Below are 16,609 nucleotides of genomic sequence, written 5' to 3'. Positions count from 1 at the left end.
CCCTGGTTTTATAGTTAGACATTTGTCTCCATTTAGCCAGATTTATATTTTGGTAATTTTGGCCGTTTATCTACATTTATTTTTTGATATTACTAGACACTAGTAAATTTCCAAATATATTTAACTGCTAAATGTACATGCTTGGATGCCTGACAAGTTTCAATGATCGGAATACCATAGATGAACAATTAATACACTACTTGAAAACATGCACATTTCCATACCAATCTGGTGTGTATTTAACAGGTAAAAGAGTTAGGCCTGAACTGCTGTAATCTCCATAGCTATTGGTGTGGCGGTCATGACCAATAGCACTTAATTCCCCCCAAAAAACAAAAAAATGTTTTTTAGCCATATTTAAAAACATGTTTTTCTGTCTGAATGCTTCTGTAAAAATGGGAAAACTGGAAACTTAACTTATAAACCTTAAAGGATAGATATGGACCAATACTTCATGAACTCAAATGTATTCTTCAAGAATAAGTCTATGTATTAAATTCAGAATTCCATCAATTCCAAAATTTGATGACAAAGCTGTTTTTACACGGTTTCCCTAACTGTGTTAACTGGAGCCTATCTCAGCAATAATGTATGTCAAATGCCTAGCAAAAATGCTGTATGCCATGAGGAAGTTATACTCAGACTTCAAAATGGCTGCCACCATTTGCAAACCTTGTGAGGTCACATGGCTGTGCTTAGCAGCGTTGCACTGTGAGTCCAGGGAAGACACCGCAAACCTTTCCTTTTTCTGAGCATCTGCCCTGCGTATGGTTCAGAGTATCACACATGCCAAGGGCAAATGTACACAACTGGTTCAGACAACTACTCAGCATCAGATTCAACTACAGTTGATTTAGATTTGTAATGACCCAATACTTGTTATTCTCTGGTGCCTTCCAATACCCTCCGGTTGTCAGATTAGCAGCTGACTGAAAAATCCTCTGTGTGACTAGGCAATTACCTCACAACGTGAACACAATGCTCAAAGTATAGCCACCTACTCTTTATTGCACCTTTATCCTTAAATTCCTAATCCTTTAAAATGGCTGCCGCATGCAACTCCTACAGTGGCCTCTTCTTGCCAAATAACAATTCCAAACTTAAGTTGCAAAAATCTCTGCACTTGTGCGTAAAGCCTTTCCAAAGACGCAACGTTCCAATCGGCCTACTTGCGGACTGCCCTCATGTGCCTTCTCTTGTGCGCTACTGCGTCATGAAACATGCCAGCAAGGCAATTTTTGAATTATCCCAATGGCCTCGCTGCTGTACAAGTACTGTTCACTTTCCTTCAAGTTAAAACTTGAAGAGCAACCTGCCTCCTTAGCGCACTCAAATGATTAAAAATGATAACTAAATGCCTTTATTCAAACTCTCCTAAGCTCCTCAAATTATGTTTGGACAAAGCCAAAAATAATGTGCTCTTAACTAAACTCTAGCCTCCCTCAAACCAAGGGCTTTCTTAAATAGCTTCTCCTGACCTTAAATCACATATGCCTTGTTCCCCAGTTCATACATGCTAACATTCCTTCTTGAAACAACCCTTTTCGTTTTCTAATTACATCTTGTCATATATTAAAGTATCTAAACAAACCGCATACTCAAACTATCTCACTAAACATACTACATTATAAACCTTTCTCTAAACCTATAATACTTATCCATCTATTTAATACACATTCTTATACACCTCAGAGGTTACTTGAAATAGTACTTATTTGTGAACGAGCAGCAGCAAAAGAAGGAAGTTTTCTGTGTTCTATGTTATTATGCATGTTCCAAAGAGTTCTGGAATTTTAAGGATATTTCATTCTAATTCTAAGTTCATTGGTGCTGCTGTGTATGAGTGCAATGAAGTGTAAAGCTTAATATTGGCCTCCATGCCTGGTTATAAAATTTGACTATTAGTGTTAACTATATTGGAATAAAAAAGCATAGAGGCAGGCAGAAGAGGCCACCCCAATTGTGGCATTTTAATATTAAATATCATCTATGCTTGGTTATTATAAGAAGATAAAACGGTTTTTTGCATTGGCATCCCAATTACTACAGATTAACATATCACTTTTAAAATAGATTCCTTTCCAACCAATGAATATACATTTGTGGATGATTTTAGTGCTAAAATATCCTGTCTATGGAGAAATTTTGAAAATGTTGATATGGTCTGGGGCATTCCAAAAAGTACTCTGTTTCAATAAGAAAACCGACAAAAGGGAGGATTTGTAATGCCTCAATTAAATGAGCAGAGTTGTGTAATGTTGTTTGGGAGAGTCGTATAATAACAGGAAATTACAATAGAAAGGGAAAGTTGGGTAGCTAGATTATACTTTGCCTCCCGTTATTTCATTTTATGATTTTTTTTCATGTCAGAGTAATGATCACAATATTTTGATAGGAATTTTCAGCTAACTGATACGTGGAACTTTTACATGGACATTTGTTAGTTAATAATCAAACTCACTGGCAGCCCAAAAATGATTCCTTATGTAGTGGAGGCACTGCAGCTTTTATTAATTTACACAATATTCTACTACCAAGAATACCTTTTTAACTATACAAGTTAACAAATTCTAATGAATCAAAAGAAAAATCGGACATATAGTTAGTCTGGAAAGGTATCAACAGAGAAGGAATCACAAAAATCTGATCCTAATAGTTCCATTTGTCACCAATTTTGATTCTTTTTTGCTTCTCAAAGAGCAAATAAAGAAAAAAAAATTGCGAAACAAAGAAAGAAATGAAACCAATGTGCGTTTGAGCTACGGTGCAGTCTAAGGTGGCCTATACACCAGCGTTGGATCTTAAGAAGTTGAGTTTCGTCAACAAAACTGGCAGAGAACCTAGGAAGGATTTAGATAAGGGCCTGAAGAGGTTCCAAGATAGACAGACTCTTGAACATTTTAGGATCACTTACGAAAGTGTTTGATTTGTGCAAAGAGGCACATACCAATACTACAGGCATGTATGTATTTGAGCTTTGCCAGTAGGTCCAGAGAGCAATCTGCTTACTGGGCAATATTAATGCAGCCTTGTGTATGGAAAGACAAAATGCATTATAATGAAAATAGATCCTATATTAGCGGAATTGGTAAGGAAAGAGTTTGGGGAAGAAAGTAATGAGAGGTTTGGCGGGGAAGTTGTCAAGGACATGTCCAGATAGGTCAGCACTTTTAAAAATTCTTTACAAAAAGTGCAAAAGGATATACATAGGGTCTTTGGTGAGGCCAGGAGAATGCAGGGTCAATTACCCAGCCGAAGACAAGCCATCACTTGAGGTTTTTTCAAGCGAGGCTTTAGACAACTAGGGCCCTGAAGTAAAATGTACTTACCTTCGGTAACACTATATCTGGTAGAGACAGTCTAGCCGCAGATTCCTTAACTTTGAATTCTCTCCAGGCGCCAGTTGGGATCTGGGAATTTTTCAGCAGTCCCTCTGTGTGCTTGGGGACGGCGTTGTACGGCTCCATGACGACATCTTCTCCGGACATGATGTTAGTGAAGACATACAAGTCCCCTGTGGCGCGCGGACGTCAGTTTCTTCAGAACGCAGAGCACTACAGAAACTGGATGTGGAAAGTGTGCCAAAAAAGATCAAAAATCTTTGAAACACTAAAAGAAAACACATCAAATGGTATATTAAGACCAGATGTGGATTTTAAATACCTCCCAGAAAAAAAAACCACAGAACACAGGGCTACATGAAACTCTACACCCTGGTGAATAACCCCTATAATAGGGAAACAACTATGTACTCTATAAACAATTCCGCAATGTTAAGAAAAGGTCTGGTAAAAGCCAACAGAACCTACAACCATAACACCAGTTGTGTGCTAAATCACACCATTACGTGATAGTTGACAGCAACAATGTATATGTATGAAGACAGCAAGAAGACTTCATGAAAAGAAGCAAGAAATTACTACTACTCACTGGCATGTCATCCACAGGAAAAAGAAAGTGAGAACATACCCCCACTCTACCAAGCACACATATTTGCAAGTAGCTTATTGCAAAAATCTTAATAAAAAATAATTGGCCAGGTCAACCGATTTTTTTAGTCCCAAAATAGATAGAGAGTGATCACAGGTATATCGATTCATCACTGAAAGGGTATAACCCTTACCTTAAGGTAATTCGCAGAGTGAGGAGAATGGGCAGGCATTAAGGAATCTGCGGCTAGACTGCGTCGCTACCAGATATAGCGTTACTGAAGGTAAGTACCAATTACAGCTGATAGACATCCAACCACAGATTCTTTAACTTGGAATTACATACCATACCTATACCCCATTAAATGAGGGTCTGCAAACTAATCCCACTAAAGTTCAAGCAGAACTAGGTGGTCAACTAAAGACTGACTAAGAAAAACAAGAGCTGCCTCTTAATAGAACCTATGCCTTTCGTCGTGGAGCATACAAATAAAAGACACTGTACAAGCCCGAGAAAATCACGTGGAATAGTAAAACAATCGCTAGGCTCTTAATAGCACCTACGACTTCTGTTATGAAACATATAAATAAAAGCAACTGTACATGCCCGAGAAAATCGGTCCTTGAAGGGACAGAGTTAAAAAAGGGCTTTAAGAGTCAACGTTAAACTTAATGCGTCCTCTGGCAGAAGACAGACATGACCAAAAGGGTCAAATGTCTGAAAAAAGACAATCTCTGCTGCTTCTGACAATAAGAAGCATAAAAAGAGATGTCCTACTGAAAACCTAATGGGACCATCTGAACACATTTCCCCCCCCCCGTCATGATTAATAAAGTGTGGATAATAGGAAGAGTCCACAATCAATGAAACAAAAGATGCATATATATATAGACAAACATATAGTTATAGACTCAACATCCTGTCCCAGCCCTAAATTGCAGGAGCATGCAAAGCATGAGTATCTAGAGCCCACATGCAATAAACATATACAGAAGTATATCAGGAGGTACTCTTTTTGGCCATCCCTTCACAGAATTGTACCGGCCAAAGAATACTGCAAGAATGCAGGGGCATATAAAACTTGCCTACTACAGTATCACGGTTCGAAAGCCAGAAAATAACCTGAGTCTCCATAGCTCCGAATACCAAGACAAGCAAAAAAAGAACACAAGATGTAGCACAAAGGGTACGCACAAAGTGCATTTTAAAGAGAGGTAAAGCCTTGTCAACAACAGGCACTTACAATACCTATGATACAAGACAATATGAGAAACACAGCAAAACAGTAATATGTATTCTCCATATATCATCATACATAATATCCCTGAAACAAGAGATTTGGTAAAAAAAACAACAAAAAAATCACAGCTCCAAGAAAACGGAGGGAATAAAGGGGAGGGGGGCTGCCACCCCAACAGTATGTGATTTGTCAGAAGAAAACTGAACGTACCAAGAACATTCCCTAGAAGGGTGAATATATCAATTTATGATAACTAGGGGCAAGGTGGCCCAAACGCAAACGTTACCAAAACTCCGCACCACGGCGTGGAGCAGGGATAAGTATACCGTCCCACAACGTGGAGCACAGATAGGTATACATATTGAGTGTATCAGGGTAATTAAATCAAGTTTTACTAGATGCTGTTCTTTACCCTATAGGTAGAACTCACAAGCAAATAGCATTTGAAGAATGTAAAATGTGAATTGCGAACCAGAGCACAATTCATCTGCTAAACCTCCTCAAAGCTCTGATGCACTCAAAGAAATACTTAGGAAGTGAAACGGATCGCACAGAAGCCACTGGTTTGGAAAAAAACAGATGTGTAAAAAATGCAACAGGACCTTGTGAAAGGCTGTCACAAAAAGAAAATAAAGGCCTTGCTCACTACAATAATTCTATAAGAACATAAAGCGAAGTCTGAGGACACAGCCAGAGTTTACAGTAAAGAAAGACTCTACCAAGGTAGCATTCCTGAAGAGTTATACAATAGCAAACCAGTACTCCACAGAGAGTAAGTCATATACCCATAAAAAGAGGTAAAGACTTGAGCCAAGCTCTATCAGAGATAACGGAAAAGAAATTAAAGTAGCTACCCAGCGGCAAACCCTATCCGGGAAAGAAAAGACTCAAACCTGGAGGGTAATAGTCTACCATAAGTCTGAGGTAGTGCTTACACTTCAACACTACCAATGCCATGAAAACCATAAAAGACGACAGCCGTGGACATCCTACAATAAACTAAACAAGACCTGAAGCGGTCCAATCACAAGTTGCCAGCCATGAAGCGGTGGACTGCAGAATCAGCATGGCTATCGAATAAATTGATACCATCAAAAGCTAAATTCTTAGGGAAACTAGAACTATGCAGCCAAGCATGACATCTTAGAGCTATCGATCTAGCCATAGCCCTACCTACGGAATCCACAGTGTCCATCGCCGACCTGATAGTGAACTTAGCCATTTTACGACCATCCTGTACCAGCTGAGTTCAGCTCTAACTTCTTCTGGAAGATAAGCAAGTAGACGGTCAACCGAATCCCATAAGGCAAAGGAAGCCCTCCCAAACATACAGGACGTGTTCAAAGATCTTAGGGCCGAACTAGTGGAGGCAAACAAATTTCGGACACATGTCTCCAACCACCGAGACTCCCTGCTCGGTGGAAGTAAAGGAGAATTTCCCAAAGTCTGCAAAGCCAAAGCTGTCTGCGCAACAAGCCCTCTAACGTTAGGGTGCGGAGAAAGAAAAAAACCCATCTGGAACAGGTCGATGACTGTATGGAATGGCACGCTCAGAAACTTCAGACGTTGCTTTGGTCCAAGTCCCCAAAAGAAAGTCACGCCTCCCTGATGGAGCAGGTACAATAAAGGATCAGAGGCTAAAGACACCAGAGGAAGCTGCAGCTTTGAAATGTCAGCAGCCCATTTATGACCCCAACAAAAGCTGCATTAGACTGTTGCTATCGTAGGACGTGAAAGTAAATTGTAGGTAGGGGACGGTTGAAGACTAACATCCCCACCAAAAACCAAAGAACCTCCTACACAAGGTTGGCCAAGAGCACCCACACGTTCCATACTACCAGCATCTGCAGGCTCACCCAGCAACACTGGGGAAATGACACCCGAAGAAGCCACATCCTCAATTTGAAGAGATGGAACTTGCACCTCAGTGGCAAGAAAAGGGGTATCAACATCAACCACTAGGGGCATCTCTGGCACCGTACAACATTAAGACAGCATCGTATCAATATCCACCACAGGTGTGGTCGGCGTCGCACAGTTCCAGACGGTGCCAAGTCACCCTCTGTGGACACCACCGACGTCATATCAGGAAGCCACACCGGGCTGTTTCAACGTCGTAGTGACTGCAGCTATAGTGTCAGGGTCCTCAATCAGTACCGAGGGCAAGCGTCCAATCAGAGTCTCCTCCACCTATTTGGGACCCGAAGACGCTCCAGGGAGAGGCGCTGGCCCCCAAAAAAGCTTGTAAAGCCTGGAAATACACTTCAATTTGGGCCTAGTCTCCCCATCACCAGGACCTGGAGGAAAACTCTGGGTAGACTCCTGCGCACAGGCCACCGGTAGAGACCGGGAGGAACTGGCACCAGCATCCCTACTTCGTGAGGTCGAGGGCCTCCATGACTTCGATTTCTGGTGCAATTTACCAGACTTAGACCATCAACGTCCACGTGAACGGCTCCTCAACAAGCGACGTCCATGCGAATGGCTTCTAGACCGGCCGCGAGCAAGAACTTTAGAAGAGGAGGGAGATTGTTGCTACTTGGACTCCAAACGGGACAGTCTGCCTGATAACTTTATCCGACGCTCCAGCAACGACTTGGGCTTCAGCCTCCGACAGGCGTCGCATTTCTCGGAGTCATGGTGCTCTCCCAAGCACATGTATAATATACCACTTTCCAACGGGAGCACGCCACACGCTCACTTTGGCTTGATGAAGGATTCCTCCGGACGAAGGGTATCTCATACCCGAAATGCATCGGGGATTATCCTTCAGTTGCATTAAACAACAATTTGAATTGCTGAAATGTTTGCACCATTGAGAATTTCATGACTACAATGAAGATTACCTCTTAATAAACTTTACGCTCAACTTCTTGGAAACTTTTGATTAATTGCGACATTGTCGCCCATTCAACGGCTGTGCTATAAGAGGGACACCACCCATTGCTGAGTGGTGCAACTGCAGCTCTCCCAAGCACCACATGCAAATGGTATGCGGATCTGTCACTGATATCTGCCTTGTACAGGTCTCGCATGTTTTTTGTTTTTTTTTAAACAGAGTTTTATATAGCGCGAACTTGGCCCGAATCGGGTATCTGAAAGCATTACATAGCACCAGTTGCATTACATGAGGAAACTTTTTTTTGTTAGAGACAAGGAGATTAAATGATTTGCCCTGAATCACAGGATGTTCAGCGTTTTAAAGCCTGCAGGCATCACACTGTTCCAGACGCGAAAGGCATCGAGTAGACCAAAAAATAAGGAGGCCTGAGGAACCGCTTCTCCCGGACCCGCATTACAGTGCGGAAAAGACGACACTGAAGTCGCGCGCCTGAGGGGCCCTATATGGCTCCACTGACGTAATGTCCGGAGAATACGTCATCGCAGAGCCATACGACAGTCCCCAGGCGCGCAGAGGGACTGCTGAAAAATGTCCGGATCCAGACTGGCACTTGGAGAAAATTCAAAAAGCAGGACCGAAACGGCCAAAATGCCCATCCCTGTGGACCTGACTGTCCAGGCAGTAGTGCTTGGCAAACGTGCACAGATACCCAAGTTGCTGCTGGGCAGATTTCCAGGACTGGGATGTAAGTACTCAGGAGGCTGCTTCCTAGCCAGGGGGTAGCATATTTTAATGCAGATAACTTAGCGCGAAACGGCTGATTTCTGCACTGCCAATCTTTTTTAGGTCCCACGTAACCCACAAAGGGGGTGTCATCCACCCGGAACTCTTATGTGCGGTCAAGGTAGAACAACAATGATCTTTTTGGGGCCAGTCACCCCCTAAGGTAGGGCCTAGCTAGCCCTATGGGCAGGGTGCATTGTAGGCGAAAGGTAGGACATGTACCGTAAGTGCGTGACATGTCCTAGAAGTGACAAACAGCTATTTTGGTTTCGGACGGCTGTGAGGCTGCCCTCTCATAGGAATGCATTGGGGATTCCCTAAGTGTTTGTGGTAATTCCTGATCTGAGAGGAGCAGCGTGGTCAAGTTTGATATGCTTAGAATAACAATAATAAATGCTGCGCAATGGTGTGCGCAGATTTATTATCACTATTTTAGAAATGCCACTTTTAGAAGTTGGCATTTCAGTGTGCTATGTGTCTGCCTGCCTGATGTGTATTGAATGTCTGGTCAAAGGGGGGGGGGGGGGGGGGGGGGGGTGACAGGGAGCCGTTATTTAAACAGGTCCTGCACACAGGACTCCTAGTGAACTGTGCTAGCAAGAGGGGACGGGCATCACGAAGAAAGACCCGACTCTCCTGCCCCCTTTTAGGAATGGCATACCTCTTGCTAGCACATATTGCATGTCTGGCTCTGGAGTGACAGGGGCTGGTGAGGTGTGTGTGGCTCCAGGGAGGCCAGGGTGAGTCAGCGCTAGGCTGAATAGGAGGTCTGCATTTGGAGTAGTGGGAGGAGTAGTACCCTGAATAGGTCTGTGCCTGCCTAGGTGAATGCTGGCTCCGCCCCCCTGTGGTGTGTCTGAGGACCGAGCCCCCATCTGACAAAGGAGGATGTGAGCACTGTGCACAGAGTGCTTCAACACCCCCTCCAGAACCAGTTGAGACTGGTTACCCCAAGCCCTGTGCTAGGGCAGAACAAAGAAGAAATGTACTACAACTACTGGGGCTGTGACCCCATGTTGGTGTGCTTCCTTATGACTTTGGGACTTGCTGCTGTTGGGCCCCAGGAGGAACCGCCACAAGGGACTGCCTCCCTGCTGGAGGGTCCTGTGTGCTGACCTGCCTGGGCCCAGCTTTTTGGCCCCTGTCGCGCTGCTCCAGGACAAGAGGAACGTTTATGCTCTGCAGGAGTGTCTCTAGGGAGTCCCGGGGTGGGGATTCCCCCACACGGCATCAGAGTGAAGCAGGAGCCCACCCCGCATTTATAAGCCTTGAGAGGCGGGAGCCTACCCTGCATGCTGGTGCCTTCATTAGTACAATGGGAGCCCACCACGCATTTGTGAGCTTGTTGGGCGGGAGCCCACCCCACCTGTGGTGTTTATTTAAAAGCGGGAGCTAACCAGCATTTGCCAGGAGAAGAGCCGCCAGAACCGCCGCCTCGAGAAATCAGGAAGTCGGGCAAGGCTACCAGACGTTGGGCGGAGCTTACGGCCCAGCAAAGGAAGTTCCTGTGTGCTGGCAAGAGGAGACTGGAGCCTTGCGGGCTCCCTGCATGAATCCTGCTGCCAGAAGAGGCGGCCGGAAGGCAGGCAAAGGATTGCCTGGCTAGTGGAGGAGCCGCGGTGAGTGCGGGTCCAACAGACCTCACTCGGCACTACCCAGCCGAGGAAGCTACTGCCGGGAAGGAACGGAGCTCACAAAGAGCCCCAGTGAGTGGGGCTCATACTGGGCATTGTGGTGCCCGTGCTTGTGCTGCGCAGACCTGAGGAGTCAAGAAGAGCCCCGGCGAGTGGGGCCCAAATTGCACATTGTTGGTGTCGGTACTTTGCCTCCCCAGCTGCACCGCAAGAGTGCGGGCAGCGGCAGCAAGGAGGCACTTTGATTTGGTTTAGTCCCAGAGTGGAGCTTCAAGGGCACAGTGGTGCCTAAGCCAATTTACACAGCTGCCCCGCCAGACGGTGGGCAGCTGCAACGTTAGTGGCATGGATTCTGGTCCCTAGAGAGACCTGGGGGCATCATACCCTTGCCCCCATTTCTGGTGCTGGCCGGTTGGGCCTGCACGCTGCTGCGGTTGCAGCCAAAAGCCCTGACATTTTGGACAAAGGGCATTTGAGCCCCACAGGAGGCCAGTTGGTCTGGGGTCAGGTTTGGTACCTGTGTGTGCCAGGAAAGCACAAGGCCCTAAAGGAAGGGGCTGTATGCACCTAGGGAGGGTCACTAAGGTGCCCTTCTAATTGTGCTTTATAAATAATGTGTTTCATGGCTAATGGGATGCAGACATAATGCAGTTATGTTGCTAGTGCTTATGCGGAGTACAGTATTTTACCAGTAGTTACTGGTTATGTTCTTTTTACTGCTTGTGATGGTTGTGACAGTGGCCTGATTGGCCCAGTCATGTATATAACCCCCTGTGAATATTGCCTAGTGCCAGTTGGCACAGCGTATGTGTGGGATTATGATTCTAATGTGTTTTGGATAATACAAATGCTATTTTGTTATATAACCTTGTGTGGAGTTTCTTTTGCGGTGTGCCTAGTGTGTTGCTGCTGTGTGTGTTGCGCAAACGATTTACACATTGCCTCTGGGATAAGCCGGACTGCTCATGCCAAGCTACCAAGGGGGTGAGCTTGGGTTATCTCCAGCGTATAACTCCCTTGCCCGGACTAGAGTGGTAGTTTCTGCCTGGCTTAGACGCAAGCCCTAGCCAACCAGAAATCCCATTTATAACAGATTGACACAGATGGAATGAGGGACAGGGTCACCCACTTGAAAGCCTTTCTTGATGGTAAGCAGCCTGAGGGAACAATTAGGCAAACATAAGATATGTGAGAACCAAATTAAGGTCCCCCTGCGTCATGACAAAGGGCATAGGCGGAATCCTATATACAAGCCCTTTTAAGAACCTATTCACAATAGGTGATTTGAACAAAGAGGGTTGGTCCATCTGCAGCAAGAAAGTGAGCAGAGCACAAAGATAACCCCTAAGAGTACCCAAAGCAGAGTCCTGCTGGGCAAGGGTAGGAATAAAAGATTATTAGATAGAGAAGCAGAAAGGGCTCAATAGACTAATACAATATTTTACATAGGTTTGCCAACAGTAGGCGTATGCTAGCTAAGTGGGCCACTAAAATAACATTACATACTTTGGGAGGAAGGCCGAAAGCCATCAACGGTCACCGCTCAATCTCAACTCAAGGAGGTAAAAAGTTGACCGGTTCGGATAGAGGACCCTCCCCTGCTGCTGCGACAGAAGATCCTCCCAAAGGGGCAGCCAGATTGCAGGATCGACGCTCATTCGAAGAAGCTCTGGATACCAGACTCTGTGCTCCGTCCTGAGCCACAAGAATGACTTGGCCTGGTCATTTTTGATAACTCTAGGTATAAGCGTGTCCAGGAGGCCCGAGCTCCACTCACAACCAAAAGCATCGCCGAGCGAAAGCCGCTTTGAAAACTGGACCTGGCCTGGCAGTTCAGGCTGGACTGTTCCCATTGGGTCAAGACTGATTTGCATATGGCTGGGTCCAAACTGAAGTGGCAGGGTGAGCAGAAAAACGACGGATTTAGGCCCAGATCTCTGTACTGGGGTACATGTATGACATTGTTCTGCATTCTGTCCATCAATTGTTCTTTTTGCAATTGAAAAGTCCAGCCCGCAAAACTGCTGACATTGCGCGTTCTCTTCAGAGACGAACAGATCGAACCAAGGCGCTCGCCACTGCTGAAAGAGACCATGCGCCACCTCAGCTGGAGATATCATTTTGATCCGCTAGACATCAATGGCAGAGTTATTCTGCCCTGGTATCCAGGGAACCTGATGGTTGTTGCATCACCAGGGTTATGCCCTGCTGTTTCAGTCATGTCCAGAAATGCAAGACCTCTTGACAGACTACAACCCCTCCCTGCCTGTTGCAGTACCACATGGCAGTGGTGTTTGTCTGAGAACACTTGCACTAACTTTCCTTGAAAGAGGGAAGAAATGCTTTCAATGCTAGCCAGATCGCCCGAAGCTCCAACAAATTGATGTGGAGCCTCAACTCCGTCAGAGACCAGTGTCCCATGATCTCCACGTCTCCCAGATTACCACCCCATCCCAGGAGTGATGCATCTGTCATTACAGTGAGATTTGGTTGGGGACGGGTCTACCTCTGACCCAATTGCGGTTCGTCAACCACCACTGCAGGTCTTTTAAAGTTCCCTCCGGAGATCTGGACCACATCGGAGAACTTCCCCTTATGCTGCGTCCACTGGAACTTCATGTCCTACTAAAGAACCCACATATACCATCTGGCGTGATTTGCCAACAGGATGCAGGAAGCTATGAATCGCAGCGGCCTCAGTCGCTCACCGAAAACCAGGATAGAGACCGATACATCGATATCAAAGCCTGAATATCATGGACTCCTTCCTCGGGATAGGCTTGAAACTGCAGTGTACAGAACAGCTCCGAAAGGGAGCGCCTGAGGGGTAAGGTGGGACTTCGGCACATTTATAGAAAACCCCAGTAAATAAAAGTGGTCCGTTGGAGGTAGGAGACACCAGCCTGGGGCAACAAAACCCTAAACAGCCAGCCATCGAGGCAGGGGAAGTGCGACACCCCTAACCTGCGCAGATGAGCTGTAACCATCGCCATCACCTTGGTGAACACCGGAGGGGCGCTGGTAAGACCAAATGGAAGCAGAGTGACTTGAAAGTGCTTGTTGCCTACCTTGAACCGTAGGAAATACCTGTGGGCAAGTAGGATGGGGATGTGAAAATACACATCCTGCAAGTCCAATGCTACCAGCCAGTCTTCTTCGTCTAAGGCAGACATGACCTGAGCCAATGTGGGAATCTTGAATTTCTCAATATGAGGAACAGATTGATGGTCCAAAATGGGCCGCAAACCTGTTCTTTTTCGGTATTAGCGAGTAGCAACCACGGCCTACTTCTCAAATCATAACCTTTTCTATAGCTCCCTTGGCCAGGAGAGCTGTAACTTCCTCGTGGAGTAATACTAGATGATCCTCCACCAGCCCTTCTTGAGTTGGGGATTAAGGAGAAGGAAAAGAAAGGGAAGATAATAGTCACAGCCTCGACATCATATTGTATGCAGACTACACCCAACTCATCCTCTCCCTATCCAACAAACCCAACATCTCCAAACAAAACTTTCAAGAAGGAATGGAAGCATTTGCCAGATGGATGAAGAACAGTTGTCTAAAACTCAACACGGAAAAAAATGAAGTACTCATCACAGGCCTTCACCCCGATGCCTGGACCTGCACCTGGTGGCCCCCCGCCCTCGGGAACCCACCTTCGCCCATGGACCACGCACGCAACCTGGGAATCATACTGGACTCCGAACTCAAGATGGACCGCCAAATCAATGCCATCACCTCATCCTGCTTTCATACCCTCCATCTCCTACAAAAGACATTCAGCTGGATTCCCCTCGAACACAGGAAAAACATCACCCATGCCCTCATCAGCATAAGACTAGACTTCGGCAAGACACTACACCAGGATCAACAAGATACTCACTTGCAAACTCCAGAACACTGCCACCAGAATTGTCCTAACCCTACCGCGCCACTGACATCACCCAACACCTGCGGGCACATACAGGCTACCCGTCAAGAAGAGTATCACCTTTAAGCTTCTCACCCACAAAGCCCTCCACCACACTGGTCCCGCCTACACAAACCACTGCCTCTCGTTCCACGCACCCCAAAGATCCCTCCGCTCAGCCCAGCTCTCCCTTGCAACAGTGCCTCGCATCAAGAAGTCCTGAACAGGAGGCTGCTCCTTCTTCCTCGCGGCCAAGGAAGAAAACACCCTCCCTCTCCACCTCCGCCAGACACCAATACTCTCCAAGTTCCTGAGGGGCCTCCAGCCCTGGCTCTTCGATGAACCACCGTGAACGTCCAGTAGCAGCGCCTTGAGACCTTTTTGGTTAAGTAGTTGCGCTTAACAAACCCTTGATTGATTTAGTGACCTGCAAGACCCATTTGTCCGATGTTATGGACCTCCAGTGGAGGAGATGGTGTTGAATTCTCCCTCTAACTGAAGTAACATGGCATTGCAGAACCAAACTAAGAATGCTTGGAGGCTGCAGCTGCCAGGGGCAGACTACTTCAGGCTACCAGTCTCAAGGTCGGAATGAACTGCTGTTCACGTCCTCGCACAACTTGGGGAGTCTGCGCAGGACAGTGGCTGGAATACAGCAGACGCGGTTGAAAAGCCCTTCCAATGCCAGGAAAAGGGCAAAAATTTGACTCGCCATGAGCTTTAACCACGAGGCCCATGGCTCTGGCCGTAGCATGAGATTTCTTGAAGCACTCCCAAAACAGTCTGCCTTTTCACCAAAAAGATGAGTCACGCCAAAGGGCATGTCCATAAGGTTAGCCTGGATATCACCTGTGAAGCCAGTTCTCAGCCAGGCGTAGCTCCATAAGGCCAGTGTCAACGAAACTGCTCCACCCAGCAAGTTAGTCGTATCTAAGCCACACCCGATGGTGAACCTTACTGCATCCATCCCATCTTTCACTGCCTGGGAAAGCACTGCCTGAGCCTCCGACGGGACAAGTGGCAGCACTTGCGCAACCATTTTCTAAAGGGTCTGCGAGAAATGGCCCAATAATCATGCGGTGTTCACCGCCCGCGAAACCAGGCTGGTAGAAGAAAACATCTTATAAAGTGCATCCAGCCTCTTGGATTCCCTATCCAGAGTAGCGGAAGGGAATGCGCTAGGGGACACTGACACCTGAACCATCAAGCTCTCAGGGGTGGGGTGTTGGCCGAGGAAATTTGGATCGCCCAGTACAGGACCATGGCAGTGTGAGATGGGCCTATTCACAGTAGTCCCTGTGCAAGGCTTGGGCCACGTGCCTATAAGAATATCTGTCAGTGCTTCATTTAACAGAAAAAAAGGGTTCAGACAAGGGAGCCCCAGGTTGAAGCACCTTGTTTAAAAGATTTGTCTTGACCTGCACGGAGGGCAGCTCCAGGTAAAGGACCTCTGCTGCCCTCCTCACCACCATGGCGTAAGATGTCCCTTCCTCCATAGCCACACGAGGTGGCACAAGCATACCAGTATCTAGAGGGGTGTCCAGTAGGAAGGTCTAGCTGATGTTCCAAAGGGTCCGTGGACCCTTCCCAAGCCTCACCCATGGCTAGAATGTCCCCAAAATGTACAGGTAACAATGCAAAACCTCTGGGCATCGCCACTCCGAGTTGTTGGGTACCAGAATGGGGCTGGCGCCAGAGGCACTGACTTCTGGATAGACGTCAGAGAAGGTAGTGTTGGCACAACTGGTATCAAACCTGATCCAGAATCTGATCCATGAGACCCCACCTGCACCGTCAGGGTAGAGCCTGGTGGGGCCTCCTCCGACCCGGTTGGGCCCGATGGTGACCAGGAGGGGTCTGTTTCAAACATGTCTCAGTGACCGGAGCCACACGGCTACAGGGTATCCCTTGACACAAGAAAAAAGAAATCTGTTGGAAAACATGTCAAAAAGAGACGGGGTAGCCCTTCTCCAGATCAGCGGAAGGCAAAGATCTGATGCCCGTGCACCTGGGTGGCACCTATATAGGGGATGCGAAGTCTCAAAAAACTGGTGACTTCACGCAAAAGTTTCCGGTTCCAGTCAGATGTTCTGAGCCTTTTTAATCAATTTCACTGACCAGCGGTGACCGCCTGTTAAAGCGAGTCCGCCGTGCTCGGGGTCAGCATTCTAGCACTTTTGCACTCTGGATAGAAAAACCATGCTGGAGCGACTGCGCAGCGGGCGCTTTGCCGGCACGCTAAAGGCCAGCCCATCTGCAACCAGAGCGCA

This window comes from Triturus cristatus, chromosome 12 (assembly GCF_964204655.1).
Source record: "Triturus cristatus chromosome 12, aTriCri1.1, whole genome shotgun sequence".
Classification (NCBI taxonomy): domain Eukaryota; kingdom Metazoa; phylum Chordata; class Amphibia; order Caudata; family Salamandridae; genus Triturus; species Triturus cristatus.
Note: the sequence above shows the minus strand (reverse complement) of the source record.